The sequence below is a fragment of the Ambystoma mexicanum genome, chromosome 2q (assembly GCF_040938575.1).
Source record: "Ambystoma mexicanum isolate Mex_15411 chromosome 2q, UKY_AmexF1_1, whole genome shotgun sequence".
Taxonomy (NCBI): domain Eukaryota; kingdom Metazoa; phylum Chordata; class Amphibia; order Caudata; family Ambystomatidae; genus Ambystoma; species Ambystoma mexicanum.
In genome coordinates this window covers 444,496,432-444,512,274 of record NC_090924.1, presented here as the reverse complement: position 1 = coordinate 444,512,274, position 15,843 = coordinate 444,496,432, and the positions used below count along the sequence as shown (strand labels likewise).

The window sequence follows — 15,843 nt, the reverse complement described above, 5'->3', positions numbered from 1 at the left end:
TGAGGTAGTACATGGCTGTGGTGCTGTCCGTGAGGACCATCACTGTCTTCCCTTGTAGGTGTGTCTGGAAGGCTTTTAGTGCCTTGAACACCGCAAGTAGCTCTAATAAGTTTATGTGCTTTGAAGCTACGCTCGGAGTCCAGACTCCGTGAGCAGTTTGATGGGATAGGTGAGCCCCCCATCCTGTGAGGGATGCGTCTGGTTAGAGTGGCTTCCACTGCGGGGGTGGCAAATGGTTTCCCTATTACCAGGTTTTCCTTCGACCACCACCGTAGCGAGAGAACCAAGGCCTGCGAGACCACCACTAGATCGTCCCATTGTCCGCTGGCCTGACACCACTGGCTGTTGAGCCACTCTTGCATTGGGCGCATGCGCAGGCGCGCGTGAGGTACCAAATAAATACATGACGCCATCATTCCTAGCAAGCGCATTGCTTTGCGTACCATCACCTCTCAACCGGCCACATATTGAGGGATCTGAAACAGCATATTTTGGACCCTCTCGTTGGAGGGGAAGACGAGGCCATCCTTTGTTTGAATTAGAGCCCCTAGGAATTGTTTGATTTGGCTGGGGTCTAAGCTGGACTTCTTCTCGTTGATGGAGAAGCCCAGTTGGAACAAAAGGTCTACTGTCTTCTGGTTGTTTGAGAAGCATGTCTCGTAAGACTCCCCTGTTATGAGCCAATCGTCGAGGTAAGGGTATACCGGTATGGACAACCTGCGCAGGTGGGCCGCTGCCACTGCCAGTACCTTTGTGAATACCCTTGGTGCAGACGCTATGCCGAAGGGTAGCACTCGGAACTGGTAGTGTTTGCCCTCCATCATGAACCTGAGGTATTTTCTGTGCGCTGGCAACATCAAAATATGAAAGTATGCATCTTTCATGTCTAGTGTTGTCATGTAGTCCCACTGAGATAGCAGGGGAATTACCTCCTGTAATGTTACCATACGAAATTTCTGTGGTTTTACAAATGTGTTCGCTGGGCGCAGATCTAGTACAGGGCGCATGGTTAGGTCATTTTTGGGTACAAGGAAGTACACTGAATAAATACCTTCCATTACCTGAGATAGGGGCACGACCTCTATTGCTCCTTTCTGTAGCAGCTGTTCTACTTCTTGCAGGAGGATGACAAGGTGTTCTGGTGACAGGCGTTGTCCCCTTGGAGGTCTGTAGGTGGGGGACCTATATACAGTACCCGTGGGCTACGGTTGACAATACCCACCGGTCTGATGTTATTCCCTCCCATGCTGATAGGAACGATGTTATCCGGCCCCCAACCGGAGACGCATGGGAGGGGACCCGAACCTTCGGGTCATTTGGTGTTACTTGCCGGGGTGCCTCTGGGGCTGGAGCCCCGGCCTCTGCCCTTGCCACGGCGTTGTCCTCTTTGGTTATACTGGTTACTGGTACCCTGATTAGAGGGCCAGTTGCCCACAGTGTAATGCTGTTGCTGCTGCTGCTGTTGGCCACGAAAAAAGAGCTTGTTACCAAATCCCCGCCTGTTTGGAGGCTTTGAGATTTGGACTGAGGTCTTTATGGTGTCGAATTCTTTCTTCGCATTTTCCAGTGCGTCGTCCACTGCCCTTCCAAAGAGATTAGACTCTTCTATTGGCTTATTAATGAGTGACGCCTGCGTTTCTGCCTTGAAACCGGAATAGCGAAGCCAGACGTGACGCTTCAGCAGAATTCGCTGCACCAAAGAATGGCCAGCAGTTTCTGCCGCATTAAGAGTGTTCTTAATGATGCTCTGGTTGACCAGAGCTCCTTCTGCAACTGTAGCCAATAAGCGAGTTCTTAGAGGTTCAGGTGCTTCTTCGATGTCCTGCTTAAGTTTACCCCATTGAGCATCAGCATAGCTTGCCAACAATGTATTATTATTGGCAATCCTAATTGAAAACGCTGCCGAGGTGCAAATTCTTTTGCCCAAGGCATAAAGCTTTTTCCCTTCTTTATCTGGGGGTGCCTCGCTGGTTGACAGTGGAACCCCAGCCCTGTTCCTTGTGTTAGTCACCACTAAGGAATCCGGGACTGATCCCTGATATATAATGGGTCTGACTGAGAGGGTGCGAGCAATTTCTCGATTCTTGGATTGACCCCTCTTACCAGCGCGGGGGTGGACAGCGATGGGATGAGTCGTCTCTTAACCGAGGCGAGGATAGGAATAGTTTGACTAGTGGGAGGTTTTTCTTTAATAATCCTTTTGACGAAATCAGTATCTGGGGTGACCTCCCCAGTTTCAACTTCAAAATGCGCTGCTGCCTTCCTCAGTAGGGCATTGAAGGTGGGCTGATCGTCTACTGGAGATGGGTTCCTGACCGGTGTGGTCTGAGGAGAAGAAATATCTATAATGTCGGGTCTGTAGACCCTGATGGCGACTGCCAGGGCTGTGAGCTACCTTCGCCTGGGTCCTCCTCGTAGCCCTCCTCACCTATGTTAGTGTGATCATGAAAACCTTCTCCCTCTTGTTGGTCTTCATTATTCACAAACTCATCCTCTTCCTGGAAGTGATAGTCCTCTTCAGTGAGGTCGTAAGAGTTCATGTCTTCCTGTAGGGGGTTAAAGAGCTTTGGGTATTTAGCCCATGGCCCCTCCTGGAGTACCTCCCTTGGCCTCTTGGGTGTCCCATTTTCTGGGATGGCCATGAACCGGTCTAGCTTGTCCATACATGACTGGAACCTCTCTACAGTCCAGTAAGGTAGGCCAGAGCGGTCTGGGAGTGAAAAGGGAGTTTCCTCTCCCTGTAGTGGCTGTAGTCCCATAGCGTCGAAGTTAGAGTCCCTTCCGCCTTCTGAGAAACCTTCTCGCTGGCTAGGGTCTTCTCTCGACGGTGGGAGCTGTCCCAGCCTACCCTCCGGCGTCCTCGGCGTTTCTTTTGCCTTGTGAGCGGTTTTCGACGTGTCACCCGCCGTCCGTCTCTGGCCGTCTTTAGAAGCTATACGCGCGAGGCTTTCGGCGATCAGCTTCTCCGTCGAGGGATCGCTCGCCATCGCGCTAGGCAGTGCTGAGTCTTTACTGGCAACGTGCGCACTCTTGCGAGGCGCGTCGCCTGAGGAATTGGGGTTAGCGCCTTTATTTACAGAAAGCCCAGTCGCGGAAGCGGTGGCGGGGAGGGCTTGCGACACTTATGGTCGGCGGAAGACGCCGGTGGACCAGACGCCTCCATTGACGCTATGGCTGCCTTCGACGAATGCGTAGCCGTGGGGTATGTGCTTATGTGTTTTTCTGGGTTCGTCCTTGTGGCCGGGGTGTTCATCCCCATAAGCGGGGCGTGAGCCGGGCTTGTCGGGGCTGGGGAAGGACGACGAGGAGCGGGAACGCTCCTTCGAGAGGTCTACAACCTCCGTTGCAGAGGCCGTGTAATCACTGTCCTCATCACATTCGGCGGCGGCGGCAGCTGGCGAGGAGTCAGACCTAGACATCGCATAGGCTGCCCACCTTTTGACCCTGTGGTCCTTTAAAGTTTTGGGTTTAAGTAATTTACAGGCCGCACAGCCGTCCTCTTTGTGATCGAGGGGCAAGCAACGGTTACACCGTTTATGCTTGTCCTTCCAGGTAAACTTGCCCTTGCAACGCGGGCAGAACCTAAAGGGCGTCCTCTCCATAGCTGAGGGCATGAAATGTGATTACAACCTCGAAAGAGAGGGAGGGGAAAGAGAAAGGCATTCTCAGAGTGTTAAACAAAGAAATGACCAACAACCTCACTCTCCCTACTGTGTTAGGCCAGCGAGGCCAGGCCACGTGTTCGGCAGCGCCGAAGGATCTCCTCTGCTCGTCCCTCCGTCGAAGATCTTGCTCAGCGGAGAACAGCTTGGCAGCTACGTCGAGGGAGGGATCTAGGTTGAAGGCAGCCGACAAGTCCAAGAGGAGAAGCATTGCTGTCTTCCCTTGATCCTGGAGTTCATCAATTTCCATTTTCAGGTCGATGAGGGCCTTTTCCATACCGTGCTTCGGCCTGAAACCGGATTGATGAGAACCAAGGAGTTGGTTAGTTTCCACGGTTCCTAGACTTCCTTGACTAGGTCCTCCATCTGATCCTACTGGGCTCTGTTGTATCGTGCAATTAATGCTGTTGAATTGGCCATTCATACTCCATAAGCAGCTGAAGGTGCCACCTGTTCTACCTAGAGAGTATATCTTTTTACTCCCGTGGTCTGTTGGAAGTTCTGTAGACTATAACGGTTTTCCTGCACGTTTTTTCAGTGGTTGTTACTCCCAGCGAGTCTAGGGTAACTTGACCCCTCATGTATAATGGTCTCTTGCCGCAGCTCTACATTTTTTCTTAACCCGAGGGTTGACTGGCTTAGTAAGTGCTGGGCTTACAAAGGCTGGCTTGATCCTCTTCTTGAATGTATTGCCCCATTTGTTTTTTCTCTTGAAGAATATTTCCTATGAAGTCTTTATCTTCTTCAGTAGTGCGAGTATCAATTTTAAACATGACTGCAGCCCTCTTTATAATGTCACTGTATAACTCCATATCATCTGAGGGTGGAGGACGTAATTGGAGGGTCTATAATGGCAGGAGATGGCATTGGATTTTCCCATGGCTCTATTTCCTGATCTTCCTCTAGGGTGCCCTGCTATTGTGGGTAATCCTCTATGCCAATGAGTTCCTCTTCTAAAGCTATCTTTAGGAACACTCTTCAGTTTGTTGTCTTTTAAGTGGATGATTTTCTAAAGAACCTCCATGAATGATGACATTTTGTCAATGTTTTTCTGATATCTTTCTTTTTTCCATATAGTAGAAGTGGAGGCTGTTGAAATCTGAAACTCCTTCGCCTCTGAATCTGAGTTTTGCACTAGAGTGTCTGATAGGGAATCCCTCACCTTCAGTTAACCCCATTGGTTTGTGTTAGTTTTTATCTGAACCATCCTTTTTTGGCATCAAAGAAGCATGTTACGCTTCGGAGCATACGAGGTGTGTTCCCTCCTGGAGGCGGAGCAATTTCGTTCAGTTTTATGTTTCGGTGCGTTAGGGGGCGGTGCTATTTCACATCGATTTTAGATTTTGCCAGCGTCGTGATTTTGACTGTGGTCTTTGAGCAGCTCTCCCGTGAATTATGTTTTAATTTTATGTGGGAAGTCTACTTATCGCCAGGTGTGCTCTCCACAGCTAGATCTGACGCCTGACCTCCGAAGCTGGGGACAGGCAGATTATGTGAAACTGAAGATTCCCTATTGGTGTGCTCCTCGGTTTAACTTTCTAAACCAACACTGTCCTCATAGGCTACGAAATGTTCCACTGTGACTGATAACTTGGTGGATGCCTCAACCTGCTTGGTATAGGTCGCCCAACATTTGGTTGGGTGTTCTTTAAGTGCCTTAGTTTGAAATGGTTTACAAGCCGACACTTACTTTCCGGATGGTCCCATGGAAGAGAGTTATTGCACACTTGGTGTGTGTCTATTCAGAGAAATGTATTTCTGTACGAGGGGCAACATTTAAAAGAAGTAGTGTCCATTGCCGATGTCAAACAACAGGGAGCTGATACTAAGGGAGAAGGATGTATAAAAAGGCATTTTATAATGACCTAAGGAGTATAGATGTCTCCCCCCCCCCCCGACTCATCCTACTGTATGCCTTTCGGCCGGGAGAAGATGGTGCCAACGGTCGATCGCCCGTTTTCTTTGTGCTGTTCGTCGAAATCATTTCAGTGGTTGTAAAGATTTCCAAATTAATGGTTTCGGTAGCGGTCGACCATAAGAATTGCTCATAGTCGATTGTAAAGTTTTTTTTAGTATGCAATAAACCTGATGGTGGAAAAAACACATTGAGGATTTCGACACACGAAGGAGCATAGTGTTACAGGAATGCTCCCGTCAATGCCCTTTTCGACTTTGAAAACAAAGACTAAATTAATACTCTGCATCAGCCACTAGATGTCGGCCTATGCAAAGTGTGATTCTAAGCAAAGCCACGCGCATCAGAAGAACAAGTTACTTACCAACTGGTAACGTTCTTTCAACTGGATGTTCCTCCAACGTATTCCACAATGTCCACAGCTGTGCTGCTTCAGAAATTTTTCGGCAGAGGGCGTCCTGCGTCGATGTCCATCGAAGGCCTCCGTCGAGGGTGACATCATCGGATGTTATAAGTAGGACGCACGGCGCCCATAGCCTCAGTACATGTTTTTTCCCTCCACAATGTGTGCCACAACCGTCCCCTTGACTGCACATAGCCTTGCGGGAATGCAAGATGCAATAGCATAGGAAATTCTTCAGAGGGGCAGGCTGGGAGGGCGATGTGGAATACGTTGGAGAAGCATCCAGTCGAAAGAATGTTACCAGTTGGTAAGTAACTTGTTCTTCGAATGGATTGTGTCCTCCAACGTATTACACATCTTTGACAGACTCCCAAAGCAGTATCAGTGAGTGGAGGAGGGAGAAGCATTTGGACATACTCAGTCAGATGGCAGAATAAAGCACAGCTTTACCAAAGGTCATATCTTGACCATGGAAAGTACCCTGGGAGTAATGCCTGACAAAGGTGTGGATGGAAGACCATGTTGCAGTATCACAAATGTTCTTAACAGGAACTCCCTGTTGCAGGGCTGTGCATGTAGCCACGCCACTGGTGGAGTGAGCTCGCAAAGCCTTAGGAGCGTCCTTGCCAGCCAATCGGTAACATTCAGCAATGGTGAGGATAATCCACCTGGACAAGGTCTGTTTGGTAACAGCCTGGCCCAAACGGTATGCAGTGTATCCTACAAAAAGTTGGTCGTCCACTCGGACCCTGGACATCCTAGAAATATAAAAGCTCAAAGCTCTCCTAGGGTCCAACCTATGGAGTCTCTCCTCATCCTTAACAGGATGAGGAGGATAGAAAGCGGGAAGTACCACCTTCTGGCTCAAATTAAATTCAGACACTACCTTAGGTAGGAAGGAAGTAAGGAAGGACGTACCCTCAGTACAACCCTATTCTTGTAGAACACAGTAAAGGGTGGCTTAGACGAAAGTGCCTGCAACTCGCTCACTCTGTGAGCAGATGTAACTGCAATCAAGAAACAGTCTTGAAGGTCAACAGTCTCAAAGGACAAGAGTGCAAAGGTTCAAACGGAGCACCCATCAAGAAGTTTAAGACTAGATTCAGATCCCAAACCGGCACCTGAAAAGGGGAAGGCAGGAACACATTTGTGAGACCCTTTAGAAACTGGGTAATCAAAGGAATCTTAAAATAAGAACATTCCTCAGACGAGCACTTGAAAATAGACAGCGCCGCCAGGTAACCTTTAATGGTACCCACATGAAGACCCCTTGGGGCCAAAGAAAGCAAGAAAGAACCATCAGAATGGAGCACTAAAAAGGATTGACATTGTTACCTCTGCACCAGTCGCAAAACTTACGCCAACGGTACGTGATGGCAACACCTCCATCACGTGATCCGGCAGTCCCAATCCTTATATCTCAACCTTTCAGAAACCAAGCGTGAAGGTTGATAGTCTTGTCCTCTGGATGGAGAACCCACCAACCCCATCTACACCCCCCCACCCCTTTTCCCCCCTCGAGCGCGGGAGAAGATCCTCTTTGTGGGGAAGACGACGTGGAAGACAGATGGACATCGCTAGAAGGTTCGGGTACCACTCTCTCCTGGCCCAATCCGGAGCAATGAGGATCATGTGGGAACTGAATTTCCGCACTCTCCGTAGAACCTGAGGAATGAAAGGAACCGGAGGAAACACCTACAGAAGTGGAAATGACCAATCCACAAGGAATGTGTCCCCTAAAGCTCCTCTCGGAGGAAATTCCCTTGAGCAATATGTCTCGCATTTTCAGTTGACACCGGTCGCGAACAGATCCACTTGAGTGGTTCCCCAAAGGGCGAAGATCTTCTGAAGGACTTCCTGAGCTAACTCCCACTCATGGGAGACCGCGCTCTACCTGCTCAAAGCGTCCGCCGCCGCATTCTCCTCTCCGGCCAGATGAACTGCCGAGAGTGAGATTCCTTGCTGTAGCGCACTGAACCAGAGCTGCATCGCCTCTCTGCACAGCGGGAGTGACCCCACACCCCCCTTTTTGTTGAGGTAATGCATGGCCACTGTGTTGTCCATCATGAACAGAAGACTCTTCCTGCGTACAAACGGCAGAAAAGTCTTCAGGGCTAGCCTGACGGCCCAAAGCTCCAAAAGATTTATGTGAAGTTTGGACTCCGATGGAGACCAACGACCGCTGGTGGTCAGCTTATTGGTGTGAGCCCCCCAAACTGTGAGGGGAAGCATCCATCACTACCGTCACCTCCAGCAACTGTTGCCAAAAAGGCTCTCCCTTCATCAGATTCCCTTCGCTGGCCCACTAAAGAAGATCCTGTGAGATCGATCAGAATCTGAAGGAGATCTGACATTTTGCCTCAGAATTGCGACCACTGCGTCCTGAGAGCCCATTGAAGGGATCTTATCCACAACCTGGCCTCTGGCACCAGAAAAATGCAGGATGCTATGAGGCCGAGCAACCTTAAGAATTCGAAAGCCGGGAGAAACTGGGCATGTTGAAATTTGTTGACCATCTGGACAATGTGATGAGCCCTCAATCTTGGATGGCGAGCACTTCCAAGGATGTGTCAACCACAGCCCCGATGTACTGGAGCTGTTGGGAAAGTGTCAGATGCGACTTCTTGAAATTGAGGGAGAAGCCCGGCTTGTGAAGGGAATGGCAGGTGACATTGAGATGATGCAAGGCTTGTTCGGGAGAATGCGCCCTGATCAGCTAATCGTCCAGGTAGGGGTAGAAGTGAAACCTCCACCCCCTTCTCCTGAGATACGCTGCCACCATCACCATGAGCTTGGTCAGACCCTCTGGGCAGAGGTGAACCTGAATGGCAGTACCCGAAACTGAAAGTGCGAGCTGCCAACAGTGAACCTCAGGTATTGTCTGTGCTTTGGATGGATCGGCACATGAAAATAAGCATCCTGTAGGTCCAATGACCCCAACAAATCCTGAAGTCGAAGGGCCTGTATGACCTGAGAAAGAGTGACCATCTTGAACTTGTCCTTCCGGAGGAACTTGTTTAAGCAACGCAAGTCCAAGATGGGTCTCAGTCCTCCGTCTTTCTTGGGAATCAAAAAATATGAGGAATACCAGCCCTTGTTCTTCTCCGCCACAGGCACTAGTTCTATAGCGCCTTTCTCCAGCAGGGTCAAGATTTCCTGCACAAGGAGCGGATCCAAAACCTTCAAAGAGAGATTCACTGTTGGATTGTCGTGAGGCCGACGCAGGAAGGGTAGGCACTAGCCGTGGGTTATGGTCTCCAGAACCCACGCATCTGAAGTAATGGCTCGCCACTCTCCGTGATGCTGAGGCAGTCTGCCCCCAACCGACGAACAATGAGACCGGGCCTCATAACTGTTTTGGAGCAGCTGCAGTAGTGCCTGAAGCCAAAGAGGCAGCTGCCTGAGCGGCTTTGGCACCTCGTTCCCGTCCACTGCGAAGACCTTCACAGTGGCCCCTTTGACTGGCCGTTCCTCTCGCTCTACCAAAAGAGGAGTAGTAACAAAAGGAACCCCTCCACTGCTGTCCCCTAGGACGAAAAGGCGGAGGTTGACACACAGCTGCGCCCAAAGATTTAGTAGCTGCTTTGGAGGTCTGCAACCTCACAAGGCTCTCGTCAGCCTTGCTGCCATACAAATGAGAACTGTCAAAGGGCATGTTGAGGAGACAGGCCTGCACATCCGGTGCAAACCCCGACTTGCGCAGGTTTGCGTGGTTGCGGATCACGGTGCTTGCACCCATGGACAGGCTGACACTATCCACCGTGTCCAACCCAGACTGAAGGGATTCACACATGACATCCTCGCCATCTTGTACAACAGCAAGAAACTCGTCCCTTTCTTCCCCCTCAGGAATATGCTCAGACGCTAGAGAGACACAATTCCACAGTGTGTGCGAACACTTGGCCAAGGCACAGGGGAGTTAGCCAATTTAAGGGCCATACTCCCAGGCGAAAATACCTTGCATGCCCATCCATCGAATCGCTTGTCGTCCCTATCTGGAGGGATGGTAGGGTATGCCGCCTGCCTCGAGGTGGCCGTGGCCGCCTCAACCACCAAACTCTCAGGAGTGGGGTGCGTAGATAGGTATCTGGGGTCGCTAGCGGATGGGCGGTATTTCTTGGTCAACTACTTGTTGACCGCCGGAAGAGACTCCGGTGTGTTCCAAGCAGCAGCCACCCTTTTCTGTAACGCCATATGAAAAGGCAACACTGGGTCAGTGGACGGACCCTGATCCAAAATGTCAGTGAGGTCATCCTGACCGAATTCAAGTGGAAGGCCGGACCACCGCAGGTACTCCGTAACTCTCAACATCAACCTCCTATAGGAGGATTCAGCATGAGCCCCAGGCTCTGGCTGGCCAAATTCCATCTCAGATTTATGCAGGCTACTGGCATCATGTGAAGATTGACACAGATCCTCCAACTGACTGTCCTCAGAAAAGACCATGTCAGGAGCTGCAGGAGTGTCACCAGGAGCATCAAAAGGCTCCAACTCCACATCAGACCTCTCCTCATAGATATCCTGTACAGAATGGAAGAACTCCTTCTGGGGCACAGGAGCAGACTTGGAGTCAAGGACAGGCCTCGGTGTCTTAGACAGAGCCTTCCTCTGAGGTTCCACAGCTCTAGGGGCCTCCACCGGCAAACCCCCGGCCTGGAGGCCCTGATGACACTGACTGCTTCAGCGTCGACAAGGGCGCCGATGGCTCCGAGGGCTGGTCCGAAGGCAAGACCCAGACAGCCTCCCTCGATGGACACGGCGCCGACGGTGTCGACACCTTCCCAGATTTCGACGGTTTCATCAGGGACGAAGACCGCGACCTGGACCTGTTACGTCTATGGCGATTTACCAGAGCCTTGTCCGAAACGGGACCTTGGCGGTTCCTGATGTTTATCGCGCGACCGCCTGGCCCGAAGGTTCGCAAGTGTCAGACCGAAACCGTTCCCTGTCGCTTCAACCGAGGGCGCGGACCGAACAGTGCCCTGATATTGAAAAAATCTCCAGCATTTTCTCCCTGAATTCCTGCCACTCCTCCCGAGTAGAGGATTTAGTGGGGCAAGCCACCTTCCTCGCAGAGCCATCATCCGACGAAGAAGGGGAAGGTGACCGGTGACACCTCTTCCGGGAGTGCCTCAACGATGTGGACAAGTGGCGAGAACCACTCCAGGACCGAGATCCCCTGGACTCCCGCAGATGGGGAGAGTCACATCTCGAGTCGTCAGTGGAAAGACCAGCAGTCTGCTTGGACTGATGGGTTTGGAAACCCGACCTACCTGCAACTTCCCCCTACGCTCCCTCGAGTAGTCGTCTGGGTCATGGCTCTCGCCCAGACACCATAAGCAGATACGGTGCGAATATGTGATGGACATCTTAGACTTACAGTCACGACACTTTTTGAAGGCAGACCGCGGGGCCGTGCGTCCAACTTCTAACATCTGATGAGGTCACCCTCGAGAGAGGCCTTCAAGGGACATCGAACTGACGCAGGACGCACTCTGATGAAAAATTTCCAAAGCAACACAGATGTGGACATCACATGTCAAAGATGTGGAATACGTTGGAGGACACAATCAATGCAAAATATATATTAAAGAAACTACTTCACATGACAAGCGTACAAACCCAAAGCTGAACAGGATGCAGAAGTATCGCACTTGAAGTATGGGGCTAGGTACACAAGGCAATGACTGCGCATATATGAGGTGGGGAAGCACTTGGCGCAGGAACTATCTCCAGTTATGAGCCACATAGGGTGACTGTATGGTGGTGAGGGGGTCAAGGAATTAGCATTAATCTTAATAGAAGAGAAAAACTATTAGAGAAGCTACATGTTACTAAAGAATGTGTTACGCTGTGTGAGACACCTAAAGGTGTCTCACCCACTAATCCCCAGGGATCTGTAATCGAGGTGGCCAGGACATGGCCATCACTTTTGGATCTAGTTCTTGGGGGCGGACCTGTGCGGGAGGATCATCTGGATGAAGGGTCTTCGGGGAGTGGGACACCGGAGGGTGAGACGAGGTATCCCCTTCCCTGTAACACCTTTTCCCCATCCTACCAGGTAGGATACTTAGGAACTCAACCCCCCGACCCCCTTTCTCGACACAAACACTTTCTCACAGACAGCTAACCATAAGCGAAAACAGACTAACACCAGAGGCGTATCCCTGACATATCCATATCCAAAGGCAAGGTCAGGCAATTACTGATCATTACATACACCTGACTTCCATCACACTTCTCCACACGGATAAAAGATGGAGCATGCAAGCACACGAGGAAGCAACAGTTCCAAGATGGTAGTTTAATGCGAGGAGAAAAACAGCGAGACCAGAGAGGGTTGCAAGGAGGTAAGTGCCCTTGACCTTTTCAAACTGTTACTTTTCTGAACCTCTGAAAATAAGAAACCCAAGACCGTGGACTAAAGCTGAAGAAACCTGCATTGTGTGCTGGAGGTACCCGGGATCTCCTGCATCAATAACCACGGCGGGAGGAACGGTTGACGCTGTGGTACTGTCCTTGGCTCTTACAACAAAGCAGCGCCAGTTAAGACAGCACAGCTGGTGAGCCGGAGACACTGATACCAGACCAGCCTGTGTTTGAACTGAGGTTGCAAGCAGCAACATTGTATGAAGAAATCTAAAGCGAACAGTGTGTGAAAAGTATGTAACGACCGACACGAATATAAGTGAAAACCAGAGGAGTGACTGAAATTTGGGAGGCCAAGAAAGATACCGTAGACAGTGGTCTGGCACCACGTGGGTGCTCATTCGAAGATCTCTGTTAGGTATCCAACTGGTTGGCAACTGTGGAAAGGGAATTTTGAGATCGAAGTGGCCCTGCAACTGGTCAAGCTAAACCCTGTGCATACTCGAAAGTCTTTGATAGTTTAATGTGACCTGAAATTGGTCCGAGCCTAGCTTTGGGAAACAAATAGTATAAGAGGAAGAATCTGAGCACGGCTCAGGGAGATCCGGCATGAACCGTGAGTCACCCGAGAAAAAATATTCTCTGAACATTGTAAAAAGGGGGATCTGAGCACAGAAGAGGGGGATCCATAGTAACAATCATGATAAAAAGGATCTGAACCTGGATGAGGGGTTCCAGAGTGAATCACATGAATTGAGTACTTATAAGAGGGAAGAAACTTCGGGCCTCATTCTGACTGCGGCATTAGCTGTGCCGGTAGAAACGGCAGGCTGCCGCTGGAGTTGTGTTTTCTTCCGGTGCCTGGCTTTAGGGCATCACCAGGGCATTACAGCCCAGCGGTCCCTGAAGCCAGGCGATGGAAAATGTTAATCCCCATTCCCGTTTGATTCCCACAGGACTCAATGGGAATGGGGAAGACGGAAGCACCAGTGCTTCCGTCAAAGTCTGTGGGCGGGTGCCGTTCCGCCCGCCAGGTCAGACCTGGCGGGTAGGAAGGCTCCCGCACGCAGAACTGGGAGTGTGCCGGTCCGGTAACAAAGGTGCCAGTAGCTTACCGGCACTGTTGTTACCGGACCGGCATACTCATAATGAGGCCCTTTGTGTTTTATTTTGGTATATTAGGCCCTCTGAATCAAGAGACTTTAAGGAGTAGAGAGACTTGGGCACAGAAGGCCCTGATGCAGGTAATGGAACTGTATCCTCGTGCCGAAGAAGCCAGAGTGTGTGCTTTGCTCAAGTGAACCGCCTTGTCTCGTGCTGGTGTATGGAGGCCAACGGCCTGAACATCCTGACATATCATTTTTTGAACACTTTCTTTTTCATGAACACCTCCTCACACTATTTGTATTTAGCGGTAAGGTTTGGAAATCGTTTTTTTTTTTGTATAGCCCATGTTTATATTGACACGACACCACTAGGACAGCGTTTTCTATTATTTGATGGTCGTAGCTTTCTCCCATCTCTAGATTTAGGGTTAGATAGGCGTTTATCACACCATTGTTGAAGTTCAATAAACACTCTTGAACTGTGGTCACTTGTATCTGTCTTACTGTTGATGCCATGCCTTTCTTACAACTGGTGCAAGGTGAACAGTCCCGTAGAGCAGTAAAAAAGGACCGATGGGCGAGGCCGGTGAATGAGTCCACGTGGGCGGGAACACCTGGGCGGGAACACCTGGGCATGCCCTTGCGTAATTTTAAGTATAAATTGTACGTTTGGTTTGCGGTGCATCCCATGGGATGGAAGCCCCACCATTATGGAGTAATGTGACAGAACGAGAATGTAGGAGCAATAGGAGAGACCTCAGACAGAGAGTAAGGTCACAGCAGAAATTTCAGAGAGCGAATAAGGAGGCAAAAGTAACACTGAACATCTGGCATGGCATAAATGTCAACAGACTGCATAGAGAGAGGCCTTCATTCAGAAGTTGCCCAGTAACTTAAATGCTACTAAATCGCGCTCAAGGTCTTGATGGCCATCGGGTCCCATGCTGCACTGTGCACATAGAAACGCAACAGGCATTTCCTTGGAGCTCAGTGAACACATGTATCACAGTCTCAGGAAAAACGTTTGTCTGCACTGCAGGGGTCATCTGTGGTTTCATCAACCACATTTATCTCAATTAACTTTAGTTCGACTCCAGTTGTTCATACGCTTATATACAAATATGTATCTATAGTTTTATGGATGGTTGTGGGGTGGGGGACCCCTCTCAACAGAAATCAGTACAGACAACAGGAGACAGGAGTCGAACTCAATGTGGCAGAGGTAAATGTGGCTCTTGAAAACGCATCAAACCCACGGAAGGATGCCTTGGTGATAAATGTATTGGAATTCTATGGGATACATTTAAATTTATTACCCACTTTTTTTTATCCTATGTGTTCCAAAGAACTACAGTATTATGCAATGGAGAGAAACCCTTTTATTCGCATGTAAGGCAAAGACAAGTTTAAAATACAATAAATCATCACAAAGTGCTCATGAACAAGTAAAATGCATCATGTTTAAAGTGTCAAATGTGTACATGTCAGTTAGAAAATCCATATTCTGACACAAGGGCTCTTCATGGAAATATGTATATGAATATATGACAAATTTAAGTATTGTCTGACTCTACATTGTCAACACCACCAGTGAATTCGATACTCAAATCCGATTGATGCCGGTGTCGCCAAGGCCCATTAGCACATTTGTGTGACATACCTGAGGTCAACCCACACAATTATTTAATGCATGGTGTCAGTGTGAATCCCAACGCACACAAACAGGAGAGCCTATGCAACACTCTAGCAAACATGTTTTTGGCTACATACAAACAAGAATTAATACAAAGAAGATCAAATACAATGTATTTATTTCACAAAGGGAATACGTCATAAAACAAAGTGCACTTTGCAAACAAGCATAGTTAATCAATAAAAAAAATATACAAACTAACATATACACAACCTCGCTCACACAACCCACACGTACTCACACATAAAGTCAACCTCCATACATGTGCAAAGATTACTTTTTTGTGCCAAAAAACGTTTGATGTTCAAAATTATATAAATTATTGATCCAACTGGTACCTAATCCCATCTGCTACCATAAATCTGAAATAACTATGTGCCATTACTCTGTATAACGTGACACTAGGATTAATTTAACACTTACTGATGATAATTACACAACCAGAGTAAGAAAATACATTTGATCTGATGTTCGAGTTCCACATGTCTACTCAAGTTTCGACTCCAGGGTTTGCACTTTTTCCATAAAACCAGCCTTATTCACGGCAAAACCATTTTGATTGTGGAGAGAGATAACAATTAACTGATTCTCAGTAAGTGGCTTGCACAGAAAGGCATTTCAATGCATAGATACACTCAGTTAAAGGGCTAATTCGACACCCTTTCCCCACATCGGCAACTTAGTGTGGTGACAGG

At 49.1% G+C, this 15,843-nt stretch overlaps 1 protein-coding gene across 8 annotated transcripts in view; it reads right to left on the bottom strand.

Annotated features, from left to right (window-relative positions):
- WDR13 (WD repeat domain 13) overlaps positions 1–15,843 on the bottom strand; it is a 258,747-nt gene that overhangs the window by 118,823 nt on the left and 124,081 nt on the right. The window lies entirely within an intron of this gene.